Genomic DNA, 13,680 nt, shown 5'->3' on the forward strand with positions numbered 1-13,680 from the left:
TTGTTGATCATCCGTCGGGTGCATTGTTATTTATCCGTCGGGTAGCAATTAGGCACTTGACTTCATTTCACTTATGCAGAATTACAAGACATCATCTTTATATAATTAATCAACCTATTCTGCATATCTAGTTAAAGTCAATCATGACTCAAATACTACTACAGATTCTAAACAATGTTTATGTAGAAATGTGCTATAGACTTATTATTACATAAGCTACTCACTCGATGGATAATAAGTCATCATCCGTTGGGACTATATTGAGTCATCCGTCGTGACTATAATTTTTATCCGTTGAGTGCTACATAATTTTACTAAGTAAAATCTACCAAGGTGTTATGTTCATGTAATTATTAAGTACACAACATATACACAACAATCTCCCCCAATTTATGTTTACTGGAATTGTAGGCATAAATTAAGAGATACTTGATGATAACAAAACACCTTAAAAATACAACTATGAAGAGAATTAGATAATACTGAAAAGTGCTTCAATTAACAAAATATACAAAGTTTAGCTCACAATCATTTTCAAGATGCTCCTCTAGCCTGAGCAGATTTATCTAGTACCTTGAAGGTTGATAAGTGGCATTTTATACCACTTAGAACGTCTTAAAATGGCTTAAATTGGTGTCTTGAAATCAAGTATTTGTGTATTTGATGCGTTTTTTTAGTGTTTATGCATTTCAGGGTTTTAGTTGCATTTCGGGGGAGGAATCATCAAGAATAAGCCTTGGCATGTGTTCACCATTGCGAGAGGAAAGAAACGGGCAGATTACGGCGAAGAAACGGAGCGAAATCAGAATTTTTCCAGTAGAGGTCTGAGCGCCCGCTCAGCATTGCTCAGCGGCCGCGCAGCAAGCTGAGCGCCCGCTCAGCTATGCTGAGCGGCCGCGCAGGGTCGGGAAAAAAAACAGATTATTTTAGGACTTCTACTTCTGTTTGGTTTCCACTTCTATGTAATCTGAGTTTTATGGGACTATTATATAAGTAGATTTGAGACGTTTTCATAAGGGTGGATTGAAGAAGATTGTGTTTTTACGCAAGGAGTGAAGGAGATAAGGAAGAAGACCGATTTAGCACACCGCAACGAAGAGGAAGCATATATTCTTGTGATTCTTGTTTCGTTGTAATGTTGGATGCTAGTTTTCTTGCTTTGAACTTATTTACTCTTGTGACGTACTCTGTTTTAATATCATTAGTTTAGTTATTATTTTCTTGTGTTTGTTTATCATGATTTCATATGAACCCATGATGACGATAAGTGCTATTATGGGCTAATCGTGATCATGGGGTTGCAACGGATTTATTATGGAATTCTTTAGTTAATTGTTTAATACTTTAGTGTGTGATGATTGCTTGATATCTAGTATTGGTTGTGCGTATTCGTCTTATGTGCGTCGCGAACATATAAGATAGGGTGTTAATTTCTTGTGAAGCGACGGTGGATCTTGAGATTTAGAACTTGCCATGCTAGCATAGGTTCATGTACGTTGTGCATGATTAGTGGGTAACTCTAACAGTTTTATTTGCCCTATGTAATCAAAAGGAATAACTTGTGCTTAAATCGTTGTGTTATCAATTTCTGTAGACATATGGGAACTCAACATAATTGATGACTATTCAACTTCTATCTTAATTGTGGATGCTTGGTAGAATGGTATTAGTACAATGAAAGTTGGCTTTTATCAGTTTCATGTTATTCGATTAATATCATCACTGTCACATGCTAAAGGTAATAACAATGGCTATAGAAGGAAGTAATAATGAAGTTGTGATCTCATGAGTGTTTTATTATTGATAAATTGAAGTGTTAGTTAAGTGATTAATTAAGTAGTTAATTATAGTTAATATTTAATCAACAATTTTAAGTGTTAGTGTCTTAACATTGAGAAGTAATCATACATTGGTGAGTGAGTTTAATTAGACAATAATTTAGTCTGAGTCTCTGTGGGAACGAATCTGATTTATATCTTATACTACTTCCGAACGCGTATACTTGCATGAATATTAGCGCGTGTTTTCGCCCTAACAAGTTTTTGGCGCCGCTGCCGGGGACTCGGCGTATTTGTTTAGTTTATGTATTTACCATCATTGGTCATTAGGACTCAGTGATTAGGACGTAGTAGTTACTTATTTTTTCCGATTGTGTTTCAGGTACTTTAGCAAGCGTTTATGCAAATTCGTTCTCGTGCTGGCAAGAGGACTTTAGATACAGCTGAGGAGACAGACGAAGTTCTTGATATTCCGAAGAAGTTAGATTTTGAGGATTCGGATTCAGGAACTGAGCAGAAAGAACCAGTAAACATGGGAGATCGTATTGTTCAAGCTGATCCAGCTCTTATGGATTTTTCTCGGCCTAAAATTGATGACATTCAGTCAAGCATCCTTCATCCGGCTATTTAAGCTAACACCTTTGAAATCAAGCCGGGCACTATTCAGATGGTGCAGAATTCTGTTTCTTTTGGAGGAGCGGCAACTGAAGACCCCAACATGCACATAAGGAATTTTGTCGAGATCTGCAGCACTTTTAAGTATAATGGCGTGACTGATGAGGCTATCAAGTTGAGGTTTTTCCCATTCTCACTGAGGGATAAGGCTAAAGACTGGTTATATTCTGAACCAGCTGGGTCCATCACTACGTGGCAAGATCTTGCGTAAAAGTTTCTGGTGAAGTTTTATCCGATGGCAAAGACTGCTGCTATGAGGAGTGCTCTTACTCAGTTTGCGCAGCAACCTACAGAATCTATGTGCGAGGCTTGGGAACGCTACAAGGAAATGTTGAGAAAATGTCCACATCATGGAATGCCAGATTGGATGGTGATCACTGGTTTCTATAATGGTTTGGGGGCTCAATCTCGGCCCATGCTCGATTCAGCAGCTGGAGGCGCCTTATGGGCTAAAAGCTATACTGAGGCGTATAATCTTATAGAGACGATGGCTGCAAATGAGCATCAAAACCCAACTCAGAGGATGACGTCAAGCAAGGTAGCAGGTATTCTGGAAGTTGATGCAGCCACCGCTATTGCAGCCCAGCTCCAAGCGCTATCAATGAAGGTTAATTCTCTGGCTACGTATGGAGTTAATCAAATAGCTATGGTTTGTGAGCTTTGTGCAGGTTCTCATGCTACGGATCAGTGTTCTCTTGTCAACGAATCTGTTCAGTATGTGAATAATTATCAGCGACAACAGCAGCCTGTGCCAGCGACCTATTATCCTAACAACAGAAATCATCCAAATTTCAGCTGGGGGAATAATCAGAATGCTATTCAGTCACCATATCAGCAAGGAGTGAGTAAACAGTTTAACCCACCTGGATTCCAGCAACCACAGCAGTATGCTACAAGGCAATCATATCCTCAACAGGGAAGTGCAGCTGCACCTACTAGTGCTGATTTTGAGGAACTTAAGCTGTTGTGCAAGAGTCAGGCGGTTTCTATCAAGACCTTGGAAAATCAAATCGGTCAATTAGCCAATGCAGTGCTCAATCGTCAACCTGGTACTCTTCCCAGTGACACAGAAGTACCAGGCAGGAAGGAAGCTAAAGAGCAAGTCAAGGCTATTACCTTAAGGTCTGGAAAAGTAGCTGATTCTGAAAAGGCAAAAGAAGTAGAAGCTGAAATTAGAGATGAAGAATCTAAGCAAAAGGAGAAAGCGGCGGAACCAAGGAAGACTACTGTTGAACACACTCTGCCTGAGGCTAATACAGGGAAGAAACAGCTCTATCCTCCACCATCTTTTCCTAAGAGATTGCAGCAACAAAAGCTGGATAGACAGTTCGGAAAGTTTCTGGAGGTGTTCAAGAAACTTCACATCAATATACCTTTCGCTGAGGTTCTTGAACAAATGCCTAGTTATGCGAAGTTTATGAAGACTATTCTTTCAAGGAAGGTGAAACTGGATGACCTTGAAACCGTTGCTCTCATGGAAGAATGCAGCGCTGTTCTGCAGCAAAAGTTACCACCAAAACTGAAAGATCCAGGAAGCTTCACCATTCCTTGCACCATTGGCAATCTGACGTTTGACAAGTGCCTTTGTGATTTGGGAGCAAGCATTAATCTGATGCCGTTGTCGATCTTTAAAAAGTTGGATCTGCCTGATCCAAAACCCACATACATGTCGCTACAATTGGCCGACCGTTCCATTACTTACCCAAGGGGCATAGTTGAGGATGTGCTCGTCAAGGTGGATAAGCTCTTCTTTCCAGCAGATTTTGTTATTCTGGATTTTGAGAAAGATAAGAAGATTCCCATAATCTTGGGAAGGCCTTTCTTGGCTACTGGCCGTACCTTGATAGATGTGCAAAAAGGTGAACTTACTATGCGGGTCCAAGATCAGGATGTGACCTTCAACGTATTCAAGGTAATGAAATTCCCTACAGAAGATGAGGAGTGCTTAAAATTGGATGTGATTGATTCTGCGGTTATTTCGGAACTCGATCGCATGCTAATGTCTGATGCATTGGAAAAGGCCTTAGTGGGGGATTTGGACAGCGATGATGAAGATGGCAACGAGCAATTACAATATCTGAACGCTTCTCCCTGGAAGCGAAAGCTGGAAATACCATTTGAATCTCTGGGTACTTCTGACCTTAAGAATGCTGAAGAGAAGCTCAAACCATCAATAGAGGAAGCACCTACCTTGGAGCTCACGCCATTACCTGAGCACTTGAGTGAGGAAGACAAGCTCTTAAGGATTTTGAGAAAATTCAAATCGGCTATAGGATGGACCATAGCAGACATCAAGGGGATAAGTCCTTCATATTGTATGTATAAAATTCTGCTAGAGGAAGGTAGTAAGCCATCTGTGGAACAGCAGCGAAGACTGGATCCCATCATGAAGGAAGTGGTGAAGAAAGAAATTCTGAAATGGCTGGATGCAGGCATCATTTATCCTATTTCTGACAGCTCGTGGGTGAGCCCCGTACAATGTGTACCTAAGAAAGGAGGTATCACTGTGGTCGCAAATGAAAAGAATGAGCTCATCCCTACTCGAACAGTTACAGGATGGAGAGTATGCATGGATTATAGAAAATTGAACAAAGCCACAAGAAAGGATCACTTCCCTCTTCCATTTATTGATCAGATGCTTGACAGATTGGCGGAACATGAGTATTTTTGTCTTCTGGATGGTTATTCCGGGTATAATCAGATTTGTATTGCACCAGAGGATCAGGAAAATACTACCTTCACTTGTCCATTTGGCACGTTTGCTTTTCGCAGAGTTTCGTTTGGGTTATGTGGCGCCCCGACCACCTTTCAGAGATGTATGATGGCTATATTCTCTGACATGATTGGAAATAACGTCGAAGTGTTCATGGATGACTTCTCCGTCTTTGGACACTCATATGATGAATGTTTGAATAATCTACGCGCCGTACTCAAAAGATGCGTGGAAACTAATTTGGTGCTCAATTGGGGGAAATGTCATTTTATGGTGCGTGAAGGCATTATCCTTGGGCATAAGGTCTCTAGCAAGGGTCTGGAGGTGGACAAGGCCAAGGTGGGAGTCATTGAAAATATTCCCCCACCTAATTCTGTGAAAGGAATCCGTAGTTTTCTTGGTCATGCGGGTTTTTATCGGCGATTCATCAAGGACTTTTCAAAGATATCTAAGCCGTTGTGCAATTTGCTTGAGAAAGATGTGTCTTTCAAATTTGATGATGAATGTTTGGCAGCATTTGAGACTCTCAAGAAGAGTTTGATCACCGCACCAGTTATTACAGCACCAGATTGGACAGAACCGTTTGAGATGATGTGTGATGCGATTGATTATGCGGTAGGTGCAGCTCTGGGACAACGCAAGAAAAATCTCTTCCATGTGGTCTACTATGCGAGTAAGACTTTTAATGGTGCCCAATTGAACTACACCACTACTGAGAAGGAGCTTTTGGCTATAGTCTTTGGTTTTGAGAAATTTTGATCTTATCTACTTGGTACGAAAGTAACAGTATTCACTGATCATGCAGCTATTCGCTATCTGGTTTCTAAGAAGGATTCGAAGCCGAGACTCATTCGTTGGGTGCTTTTACTTCAGGAATTTGAGTTAGAGATCAAAGATAGAAAAGGTACTGAGAATCAAGTAGCTGACCATCTCTCTAGGTTGGAGAATCCCGATTCTACTTCACAAGATAGGACGTTAATCAATGAATCTTTTCCGGATGAGCAGTTGTTAGCAATTCATGAGGAAGAACCATGGTTTGCAGATATTGTAAACTATCTCGTCAGCAATATAATGCCTCCTAATTTGACATCCGCTCAAAAGAAGAAGTTTCTGCATGAGGTGAAGTGGTATATGTGGGATGAACCATATTTGTTTAGACAGGGAGCTGACCAGATAATCAGGAGATGTATCCCGTTCTGTGAGACGGAGGGGATATTACGAGACTGCCATTCCACGGTTTATGGTGGACACTATGGTGGTGAGAAGACGGCAGCTCGTATTCTGCAAGCAGGTTTTTTCTGGCCTACTTTGTTCAAGGATGCTCATCAGTTTGTTTTAAGGTGTGATCGTTGCCAAAGAGTGGGAAATTTGTCAAGGAAGGATGAGATGCCATTAAATGTGATGCTTGAAGTCGAGGTCTTTGATGTGTGGGGAATCGATTTCATGGGGCCTTTTATCTCGTCTTGCAATAATCAGTACATCTTGCTGGCAGTCGATTATATCTCAAAATGGGTCGAAGTTAAAGCTTTACCGACAAATGATGCAAAGGCAGTGCTAAATTTTCTTCATAAGCAAATTTTCACAAGGTTTGGAACACCTCGGGTAATCATAAGTGATGAAGGATCGCATTTTTGCAACCGTAAGTTCACTTCTATGATGCAGCGTTATAATGTGAATCATCGAGTAGCTACTGCCTATCATCCGCAAACAAATGGTCAAGCAGAAGTGTCTAACAGAGAGATAAAGCGCATTCTAGAGAAGGTTGTTTGTCCGTCAAGGAAGGATTGGTCTTTAAAGCTCGATGAAGCTGTTTGGGCTTACAGAACAGCATACAAAACTCCACTTGGGATGTCACCGTTTCAGTTGGTGTACGGTAAGGGATGTCATCTACCTGCGGAGCTTGAGCATAAGGCCTACTGGGCATTGAAGAAGTTGAACCTAGATTTAGATGCAGCTGGTAAGAAAAGAATGCTTCAGCTTAATGAACTTGATGAATTTCGACTTCAAGCATACGAAAATAACAAAATGTATAAGGAAAAGGTGAAGAGGTGGCACGATAGGAAGCTGCATCCAAAGTTATTTGTGCCAGGGCAACAAGTTCTCTTATTCAACTCTCGGCTCTGACTTTTTCCTGGGAAGTTGAAATCAAGGTGGTCTGGACCTTTTATTGTCAAAACTGTGTTTCCACATGGAGCGGTGGAAATTTTTGAGAATGATCCGGACCAAGCATTCAAGGTTAACGGTCAGCGGTTGAAGCACTACTATGGGGACATGACAAACCGAGAAGTGGTTAGTGCCATTTTGTTGACTACTTGAGAAGGGTACGAAACGTCAAGCTAATGACGAAAAAGAAGCGCTGCGTGGAAGGCAACCCATGAATTGTTGTTACAGGAACCCTTAGAAGTTAATAACCTATCCAAAAACACAAAAAAATCAGAAAACAGGGGCTGAAATTTTTTTTTCCAGTGACCCCCTGAGCGCCCGCTCAGCTTTGTAGAGCGACCGCGCAGCAAGCTGAGCGCCCGCTCAGCTTTGCTGAGCGACTGCGCAGCATGCTGAGCACCCGCTCAGGGGTCGAGTACCAGAATTTTTTTTCAGTTCAGAAAAAAAAAACACAAAAACAGTTTTAGCCCATAAACCCACGATTTGTTCCCACTACCCCATCATTTTACTCCTTAATTCCCAAACCCTAATCTAATCCACACCCTATATATACATACACCTATCCTACATATCTCCCACAGAACTTCCTACACTTAAACCCTCTCACAAACAACAAAAATCAGTTCTTACACACTTTTATTCACGAATCAATGGCACCCAAGAGAGCACGCACTATTGACAGTAGCAGCACAGTTCCTACTGCTGATTCATCGAGGGGTACCGCTGCAAGGCCTCGGTTAACTGACAGAGCTGCGGAGGAGGAGTACACTAGGCTGTTGGGGAAGCCGATTCTGAAGGAGAGGGGGTTTTTACCATCAGGGAGGGATGGTGAGTTGCTGCCCATGATTGCAGAGAAGGGGTGGATAGCTTTTTGTGAGTCACCCGAAGCAGTACCGATGAGCGTTGTTCGCGAGTTCTACGCGAATGCGAAGGCCGAAAAGAATGGGTTTTCTGTGGTCCGTGGGCTGACGGTTGATTATCATCCTGCGGCGATTTGCCGTGTGATTGGACAGCGAGAGAGGAAGCCCGAGGAGGAGAACTGGAATGAAAAGACTGCTGAGGATTTTGACTTGGATTTGATTTGTGTGACTCTCTGTCGACCGGGCACAGTTTGGACCTGCAGGACCGACACTAATGAGTATCGTCACTTTCCGGCGATCGCCAGGAACAGGTATGCCCGTGCATGGAATGCATTTATTTGTGCTAATATTTTGCCTTCTTCGCATGCACACGAGGTCACAGTTGAGAGAGCATAGTTATTGTGGGGAATTCTGAATGAGGAATACTATGTGGACCTTGGTGAGTTTATCTACCAAGGAATTCTGAAGTTTTTGAGGGGAGCGAAGCATATGAACATCCCTTATGCATCTACGGTTACGAAGCTATGCCGAGCAGTGGGAGTGAACTGGCCGGCTCATGAGCAGTTGCAGTTGCCAGCAGCTCCGATTGATTCTGGCACTCTGAATGGGATGCAGGAGTGGACCGGTGGTGAGCCTGAGGAGCATGGGCTGGGTTATCATCTTTCAGGAGGGCGTCCAGCACGAGGTGCTACTATGGCTAGGCCAGGGCATGATGAGGCTGGTTCTTTGAGAGCTCAGGAGGGTGCTGGGATGGTTGATGCCCAGTATAGGAGGCTTTCACGGCGGATGGATGCCATGTATGAGACGCAGAACAGGTTTGCTCAGGAGCTCACCCTTGCGTTAGGGACTGCTTTTCGAGGCCTTGGAGCTGATATCCAGTGGCCAGTTTTTGGTGAGGACTCTGCATACCCGCCGCCTGATACTCCACCCACTGAGGGTGATGATGATGATGACTCCGAGTAGGTATACCCTGTGTTCCTTTCTACTACTTTCACTGAGGACAGTGAAGATTTTTAGTTTGGGGGTGGTAGTTAAGGAATATTGTGTGTGTGTCATTTAGTTGCATATTCATGATAGTTTAGTTCATATAGTTGCATAATTTATGTCATATAGTTTTTTTTGTTATGAATGTCATGTAGCTCATGCATTTACCATGATCCCTTTTGCAATGATTTATCGACTGAATTGTGATATTGATGCGAGTGTAGTGATAGCATTAAAGTGATATTAAGTTGTGTAGGTTGATATGCATGCTAGAAACAATTGTAAGTCCACTAAGTCTTAGAGAATGCGTAAGGGCTAGATTGTTGTTATAATTTGGTTGTTTTCAAGGTCAATCTGCTTATTATGCTTAGAATTTGATTATAGGTTCTTAGTGATAAAGGCATGAAAAAGAAAAAAATTTGGAGAAAAAAATATGGAAGTTGTTGCTAGTTGTGGCTAGGCGTCAAATTGCTAGTAGCCGGCCCGCATATGGTGTGAGTAGTCTAGGGTTGAGCAAGATGGAGCGAAACGCACTTGCTCAGAAGTTATTAAAAAAAAAATTGCATAATTGATCAAGAGTGGGCTCTTTGGTATTCGAGTTATTAAGTTCTTAGGGGACTTTGTGCCTAGTGACCTAAGGCTTTTAGAGTCTGGGATCCGCTAACCTAACGCTCGTTACATGGATACCATTGTATAAGTCTTTTGTGGACCTCACTCATTGCACGGTCAAATAAGCATTTGAGTTGTAAATAAAAAGCACGATTCCGTAGTAAGCTCCAGAGTTCTTGTAGTGTTGTATATCACTTTGTGCCTAGAATTTTTTATTCTTTGTATAATCGTAGGATTGCCTTGAGGATAGTCTAGTCATAGTAATTGGTCTAGTTCCGAAGCATATCTGTTAAGCATTTGCACACACCACATTTCTGGTTGTATGTCCGTTTGCATGAGTTTATTGATCTTTAGTTGTCTAACTGCATTCGTTGAGATGTGACAATTTGGTTGGTTAATTGTAGTAAGGGGGATCGCTGCATTTTCATATAGATTGCATTCATGTATGTTTTTATTTGTTTTTGAGTCTGTGACGCTTGAGGACAAGCATCGATTTAAGTTTGGGGGTGTGATAAGTGGCATTTTATACCACTTAGAACGTCTTAAAATGGCTTAAATTGGTGTCTTGAAATCAAGTATTTGTGTATTTGATGTGTTTTTCTAGTGTTTATGCATTTCAGGGTTTTAGTTGCATTTCGGGGGAGGAATCATCAAGAATAAGCCTTGGCATGTGTTCACCATTGCGAGAGGAAAGAAACGGGCAGATTACGGGGAAGAAACGGAGCGAAATCAGAATTTTTCCAGTAGAGGTCTGAGCACCCGCTCAACATTGCTGAGCGGCCGCGCAGGAAGCTGAGCGCCCGCTCAGCTATGCTGAGTGGCCGCGCAGGGTCGGGAAAAAAAACAGATTATTTTAGGACTTCTACTTCTGTTTGGTTTCCACTTCTATGTAATCTGAGTTTTATGGGACTATTATATAAGTAGATTTGAGACGTTTTCTTAAGGGTGGATTGAAGAAGATTGTGTTTTTACGCAAGGAGCGAAGGAGATAAGGAAGAAGACCGATTTAGCACACCGCAACGAAGAGGAAGCATATATTCTTGTGATTCTTGTTTCATTGTAACGTTGGATGCTAGTTTTCTTGCTTTGAACTTATTTACTCTTGTGACGTACTCTGTTTTAATATCATTAGTTTAGTTATTATTTTCTTGTGTTTGTTTATCATAATTTCATATGAACCCATGATGACGATAAGTGCTATTATGGGCTAATCGTGATCATGGGGGTGCAACGGATTTATTATGGAATTCTTTAGTTAATTGTTTAATACTTTAGTGTGTGATGATTGCTTGATATCTAGTATTGGTTGTGCGTATTCGTCTTATGTGCGTCGCGAACATATAAGATATGGTGTTAATTTCTTGTGAAGCGACGGTGGATCTTGAGATTTAGAACTTCCCATGCTAGCATAGGTTCATGTACGTTGTGCATGATTAGTGGGTAACTCTAACAGTTTTATTTGCCCTATGTAATCAAAAGGAATAACTTGTGCTTAAATCGTTGTGTTGTCAATTTCTGTAGACATATGGGAACTCAACATAATTGATGACTATTCAACTTCTATCTTAATTGTGGATGCTTGGTAGAATGGTATTAGTACAATGAAAGTTGGCTTTTATCAGTTTCGTGTTATTCGATTAATATCATCACTGTCACATGCTAAAGGTAATAACAATGGCTATAGAAGGAAGTAATAATGAAGTTGTGATCTCATGAGTGTTTTATTATTGATAAATTGAAGTGTTAGTTAAGTGACTAATTAAGTAGTTAATTATAGTTAATATTTAATCAACAATTTTAAGTGTTAGTGTCTTAACATTGAGAAATAATCATACAATGGTGAGTGAGTTTAATTAGACAATAATTTAGTCTGAGTCTCTGTGGGAACGAATCTGATTTATATCTTATACTACTTGCGAATGCGTATACTTGCGTGAATATTAGCGCGTGTTTTCGCCCTAACAAAGGTCTGGATCTTCTTCCAAGCTTTCTGTTGTTTTCTTCAATCTAATTTTGGAGCTGCCTGTGGAATTCTAGTTCATCAAGTTTTGAGAGATTTAGCTTTTCTTGCATTTCCAAAAGAGTCTCATTGCTAGAGATACTCAATTGGTCTTCTAATATGAAATATCTTCTTACTTCTTTGTCATCCATGAACTCCATCATCCAGTAAGGCCTTAGATGCACTCTTCTCCCTGTGTAAGGGACAATTAGAGTCTTTGGGAGTGCATCTTTAGCTCTCACACTCCTTAGTACTTCAATCCTCTTCAGTACCAGTCTTCTTGCAGTGACATTGAACCCAAAGTTCTTCTTGAAGGATGAATAAACTTTAATCAGTACAGCTTGGCTTTCTTGAAGGATCCTGTGAAGTGGCCACTGAATCTCCTTTCCTCCTTTGTAATTGAACACTAACCTTTCAGGTAGGTTTCTTTATGCATCAATTCCTCTTACTTCATCTAGTTCATCCAGATAGAGGTTTAGATCAGAAAATTCTTTGATGTCACACAAGTACATGTAGTGTCCCCTATTGACTTTGGACTGAGCTTTGACTACAGATTTGGATTTGAGAGGTGACGGCTTCTCTTTCTTGACTGCTCTTGACTTTGTTCTTCTTGGCTTGCTAAGGATTGGTAGATTGAAGTCAGGAAATGGTATGTTCTCCCATTCTATTGGCTCATCCTTGGGCACAATAGGTTCACCATGAATATTTCTGTGGGGATCCACCACCCTGATATCTTCAAATACCACAGAGGGCTTTGATGCTTGAGTTGTAGATGGTGTGGATTCCTTAGGAAATTGATCTTCCAATTCCTTGTCAATAATATCCAGTTTCCTTTTAGTTCTTTTAGCCAATTCCTTGATTCTTGGAGATTTCTTCTGTTGTTCAACTTGCTTCTTTGATTCAGTAATTTCAGATGGTTGAATAGGAATTTGTTGTGATGAATTTATAGCATGTAGCTTGGCTAAGATAACAATTTGCTCTTTCTTCTGTTTAGCCTTTTTAGCATCTAGAGCAGCTTGCTTCTTTTCCTGCTTCAATCTAGCCTTTTCTTCTCTCTTTGCTTGAGAAAATTGAGGATGTCCAGCCACCACACAAATTTCTTTCCAATTCCTGAAAATCTTAGCAATCCTCCTTTTGGAAGCTGAATCAGCTGGATCTTTGTAGAAAGCAATTGATCTTGACAGAAGCTTCTTTTCATCAGGCTTAGGTGTCTCATACACTGTATCCAAGGGGTTCTTCAATGATGATTTTGAGTAGTTCACCCTTGGTTTAAAAATTATTTCAGCCTTTGGAGACTTGATGCAGGATGGCTGTCCCTTTTCCAGATAATTCATGCTCATCTCATTCACATAAATCTTCCTGACTTGAGAGTGATGGATGGCTGACTTGACTGGATCCTTGACTAGCCCAAATGTTTCTTGAATTTCCTCATCAATCTTCTCCCAGTTGACTAAACTCAACTTCTCCTTATTAGCTACTCTCAAGTTGACTGCTGCTATAACGACTCGTGTATTTTTGAATTATTTAATTATGTAATTATGGAAATTATTAAATAAATAAAATATGTGTGTATTGGTTTTGACCGCTATGTGCTGTTTATTGATGTGTGATCTATAAAATACCGGGTTGTTCGTGTGATTAATTATGGGGTCGTGTTGGATTGTTTCATTTTCAAAAGTGGATTTGGTGCAAATTTATTTGTGTAAATACTTGGAATGTCTCTAAAATTGTTTTTATGAGTTAATAATTACAATAATTATTTTTAGGATTTTACAAAATTGAGAAATCAATATTTTATTATTTATTTATTTTTAAATGATTTTCTAATTGCTTTTATTTGTAAGATCCATATTTAATTCTAGAATTCTTTAAAAATTATGAAACTCATATTTATTTAAG

General features: G+C 40.4%; 1 non-coding gene across 1 annotated transcript; it reads right to left on the minus strand.

Moving 5' to 3' along the window:
• Nucleotides 1–2,703: 2,703 nt before the first annotated feature.
• On the minus strand, nt 2,704–2,810 carry LOC141679597 (small nucleolar RNA R71). The gene has a single exon (XR_012558139.1). It is a non-coding gene; the product is annotated as a small nucleolar RNA R71 (small nucleolar RNA).
• Nucleotides 2,811–13,680: the final 10,870 nt, after the last annotated feature.

The sequence above is a fragment of the Apium graveolens genome, chromosome 1 (genome assembly GCF_009905375.1).
Source record: "Apium graveolens cultivar Ventura chromosome 1, ASM990537v1, whole genome shotgun sequence".
Taxonomy (NCBI): Eukaryota; Viridiplantae; Streptophyta; class Magnoliopsida; order Apiales; family Apiaceae; genus Apium; species Apium graveolens.